The sequence below is a fragment of the Chenopodium album genome, chromosome 9, assembly GCF_948465745.1.
Source record: "Chenopodium album chromosome 9, dcCheAlbu1.1, whole genome shotgun sequence".
Lineage (NCBI taxonomy): Eukaryota > Viridiplantae > Streptophyta > Magnoliopsida > Caryophyllales > Amaranthaceae > Chenopodium > Chenopodium album.
In genome coordinates, this window is record NC_137842.1 from 26,535,471 (window position 1) to 26,540,320 (window position 4,850).

General features: G+C 36.4%; 1 long non-coding RNA gene across 1 annotated transcript; it reads left to right on the forward strand.

The window, feature by feature from the left end:
• The first annotated feature begins 370 nt into the window (after window positions 1-370).
• Window positions 371-3,698, forward strand: LOC145559680 (uncharacterized). Its single transcript, XR_014092864.1, has 4 exons — window positions 371-819; window positions 2,749-2,872; window positions 3,018-3,107; window positions 3,278-3,698. It is a non-coding gene; the product is annotated as an uncharacterized LOC145559680 (long non-coding RNA).
• Window positions 3,699-4,850: the final 1,152 nt, after the last annotated feature.

Consider the following 4,850-nt stretch of genomic DNA (forward strand, 5'->3'; position numbering starts at 1 on the left):
CTAAATGAACAGAAGACTTCTTCCTCCAAACTCACTAATGAGTTTGACAAATCCAAAAAAGATTTGGAGGAGAGTTAAAGGAAGTTGGCTAATGCTGAAGCCTTCACTAGTGGAAAAATTGTCATTTATAACACCCTATTTGTAACGGACATGATAAAATCCGTTACAAAAAGAGTAATTGTAACGGGCAAAATTTTTGATCGTTACAGAAAAACTTATTTGTAACGAGCAAAAAAATGTCCGGTACGAATAATTAATAATCGTAACGGGCAAATTAATGCCCGTTACGAATAGTTATTAATTGTAACGGAAAAATATAAATCCCGTTACAACTAAATAACTCCCTAGGGTTAAAGATCGGTTCCTAGAGGAACAATCCCCAGCCGCATTTCTTCCTCACTCCTCTTCTCTTTCTCTCTCCTCAAATCACTCTCTCATTCTGCATTTCTCTTCTTCCTCACTCATCTTCTCTTTCTCTCTCCTCAAATCACTGTCAACACTGCTCATTTCTCTTCCCGCATTTCTCTTCTTCCTCACTCGTCTTCTCTCTCTTCCTGTTCTTCAAGCTCAACAACAATGGCGGCGACTCCATTGTCAGCCGAGAAGACCACCTCTGGTAGACTCGAAATCGAGCTTGCTGAAGTTGAAATGCCTGGACTTATGTCTTGCCGTACTGAATTTGGTCCTTCTCAACCTTTTAAAGGTGCTAAGATGACTGGATCTCTTCATATGACTATTCAAACTGCTGTTCTTATTGAGACTCGTACTACTCTTGTTGCTGAAGTTCGTTGGTGTTCTTGCTACATCTTCTCTACCCAGGTATAATTTCATTTATCTCGTCATTTTTCGATTTAATCCCCTTTTTTTTATCTGTGATTTGCCCTTGATTTTGGAAATTTCCAGATCTTAAATGGGGTTTTATTGTTTTTATGGATTGGATCTTGTTGGGTTTGATTCATGTTGTGATGATTTTAATGAAATGAGTAAATGATTGATTTGTAGAATTTTTGATTTGAAATGGACTGTTTTTTCTAGGGATCAAGATCTCAAATCATGTGAATTTTTATTTTAAGAATTGTGGGTTAATTGATTAATGATAAAATTGGTGGTATATACTTAAATTATTTAATCAATTTTAGTGGGATTTGGTATATAAATAGAGTTTAAAATTAATAAGTGTTTAATTTGTGCAATAAATAATTCGAAATGTGTTGTTCATTTCTGGATTCTTAAGATCTAAGATCTTATAGAATTATGGGGGAATTAATTAGTATTAAAATTAAAATGGACGATTAAATGGTGGTATTACTGTTATATACTTAATTTGACTCCATGAATAGTTGCGATTTTAAGATAAAGTATGTAGTTGGCCGCTTAGATTTGTGACGTAGAGAGGTTAGCTTCTCGGTTCGACGAAGAAGTGCAACGTCATAAAGCTTGATTTTCAGTTTTTAAGGGTAATGATTTCTACTAGTCGGGCTCCCGGAGTCAGATTGCTTAATAAAATACGTTTTCGAAAATTGAAACGGGCCAATGAGTCCAACACACAGCGCTGTGACTGACAGGCTTTTTAAGCCATCCGAGTTCGTTTAAGGCTCGAAAATAGCGTTTAAACATTTTCCGGATTTTATTTTTATTTTATTTTCGCATTAGGGTTTTGTTTAGACTACTTAAACGTTTTAGCCGTCTTTAATATTCAGTTTTTGACATTTTTATAACAATCTCAAGAGTAATACTCTTTTCTGGTGGATTCCGGAGTATTTTAACATATTTATCGCTTGTAAATCTGTCTGTTTGCGAAGGATTAGCGCTTGCTTTTCTTGCTACCTTTCCGACTGCGTCAATTTGAGAAGAAATTCAATGACTTGTTAAGATTGTATTAATGCATAACGTGCCTATTTGTTATCAAAGAGAAGATGAACATTCAAGTTGGTTATATCAGAGAATTACAATTGATACTGATATATGAGTAAAAGCATCATCTGTATACGTTGTCTAATTATAGAAAGTTAGCGTCTGCATTTATGCCTGCTATTCAAAGGTACTGGTGAGATGATGTTTATGGTGGTTTAACTTGGTAGAATTAGAGGAAAGTTATGATTTTGGGAACGAATGCAGTTCGAGTTGTGTACTTTGGCAGTTGTTCATCTTTGTTTTCTGGTTTGTTCTACAAAATTTGTAGGATAACTTGACATATGACTAAGATTTGTTTTGATTCTTGTTTATCTGTTTCGTTCTCAAGTGTCCTTGAAATGAGGAAATTGATACCATTGACATTCCTTATGATCTTACTTTCTGGTGATTTCTCATCCAAGATGTCGTGTGGTTTAAGTTGCCACTTAAAGAGATACCTGCTACTGTCATTTTCATGTTTATTGCAAGATTTATGAACATAAATACTAAGTAGACTCTTAGTAAGGTCCCATATTCTAAACGCCCTACCAAATTGTTTCTTATCAAGTTTATTATATGATTTGTTGTCGGATTTGTTGTCTACCGTTTAAATTCTCTTATGGGATTTATCCGTATATATTTCACTGGTTACTCGTTTATAGACACTTATTTTAATGGAAACTTTTGGAGTGGTGTATTTCTTTTTGGATGGGATTGGAGCTCATTCAGTCATTCCACTCCCTAACAGATGCCCCGTGCTTTTATTAATAATTCTACAACTACTGATTATAAGTTATGACAACTTGTTTTAATTATGAACATCTACCCTAATGTTTTATAAATTTTGTTTTAAAGATGTGTGCAACAAAAATTAGGGGGGCCTACTGTTGCTGAATATGAGAAACTTCAAACTGAGATGTCAGACTTGCAGGAGAAATACTAAGAGCTTCTGGCCACCCATCAAGAGACTATTAAGCAGGTATTTTCCTTTCCTTTTATTGTATTCATTGTATGATTTCCATAGGCAGTATATATGTAAGCCTTACAAGCACTGCCCTCAACCTGATGTGTGTGTGTGTATTTTTAACTATGCAGATTAATATTTAATAGTTCTTTTTTTGCAGGTTCTTCTTGATTAGGAGAGATACATGACAAGTAGTGATGGCTCTAGCATTCCCGGTTCACTTGTTGTGCCTATGGGAGCTGAAAATCAGGTTTGTAAAATTGTAAAGCTAAAATTGTATATATTATTTTTTTAACTTTAATAAATAATATAGGCATGTTGTGTTTGATTCTTCACTAGTGTAGTTTGCATTTTTTTGCTTCAGATCTATCGATTTTATTATTATTTTTTTTTTTCTGATTTTGGATCTTTCTTTGCTAGTTTGGGTATGGTGATAAGTAAACCGAGAGTACGGCAAGATATGCTACTCAGATCTTCTCCAGGGGCTTCAACAGTTCAACAATCAACACGGTTGGTAGTGCTTCCTCCAGTTCCTCCTCCACTGCCCCCTTTGCTGAAATCACGCCAAAATTAAACAACAACAGGAACAACCCGACAAAGAACAACAATCTGCTATTATTGCTGAAACAGTTCGAATTATGAGCAAACGAGAGAGCAACGTATTGAATTTGAATCTCATCTTAGTTATAGCAATTAGCAAGTGCATGACTTGTTTTTAATTTCTTTAATTGATAAAATCATGTGAATGTTGTATAGCTTTTGCTAATTGAATAACTGTATATTTGTATAAAATATTATTTATTTTTTGTAATTGATAATTTATAATAGTAATTAAAATTTGGCAGCATACTAGCAGGTATCACCTGCTGGGTTTTTTTTTTTTTTTTTTAATTTGGGTTCAATTGTATTCGTAACGGGCAGTCTGAGTGCCCGTTACGAATAACGGGGTTATTCGTAACGGGCACTCAGACTGCCCGTTACAAATAACCCGTTATTTGTAACGGGCAGCGCCCGTTACGAATAACATATCCTATCCGTAACGGCAGCATACGTAACGCCCGCTGCCCGTTACGGATAGGCTGTTTTTGCCCGTTACGGATAGCTATTTTTCCGCTAGTGCTTGCTCCAAGTTCGCCTCTATACCCAGGAAGAGTATGAGATGGGTTACACGAACGGGTTTAAGGTGGCTAGGAGGGTGGCTCTCCATGCTGAGCCTTCTCTAGATTGGGCCAAGTGTGCTAGCTGGGTCCAGGATCCCGAAGATCCCCATATGAAGTTCCCTACTCCTTTTGAGCTCGAAATTTTGAAGGCTGAAGAAGACGAAGAGGAAGCCAAGCTAAGGGAGATAGAGGCTGAACAGAGAGCGATGGAAGCCCAGATGAAAGTCAAGCCTGCCTCTTCCACTGCTGGAGCTGAGTCTGCCCAGGAACCAGGCAATGCTGACTAGCTTGACCCTCCGACTGAAGCATAGGAACTCGGGCAGTCGTCTTCATAATCTTACGGATGGACATGTGCTTAACTTTAGACTTGTCGCTTTCTGAATATTTCTTTTTGCCTTGTTTTTTGCTTCAGCTTGCCTTGATGTACAAACAGTTTTATTTTTGTGTTTGTACGTATTTCGACAGCTGTTATTTTTCGCTTATGGGCGGCTGCCGATGCTATCTTTCAATTCTGAACATCTGAACTTGTAGCTCGTGATTCGAGCATAACTTTCATTTATAAATCTGATATTTTCCTCTTATCGCCTTGCTTTAAACTTGCATGCTTGCTTTCCTGAATTTTTAAATTCTTCGCATAATTTGCTAAGTAAAAAGCTTCGGCTGGAAGGTTTCAGCTGAGGTTATCTGCACTTGTAGTGCCTGTTATCCCCCCAAAGATTTAAAGACTTGGTCTTCAGATTACTGAGATGGTTTCTTATTATAATTTTTTTTTTCGCTTTCGGGTGAATCAAAGTAAATTTCTAACAGTTATGTTATTGCTCTTGATTTTCTGT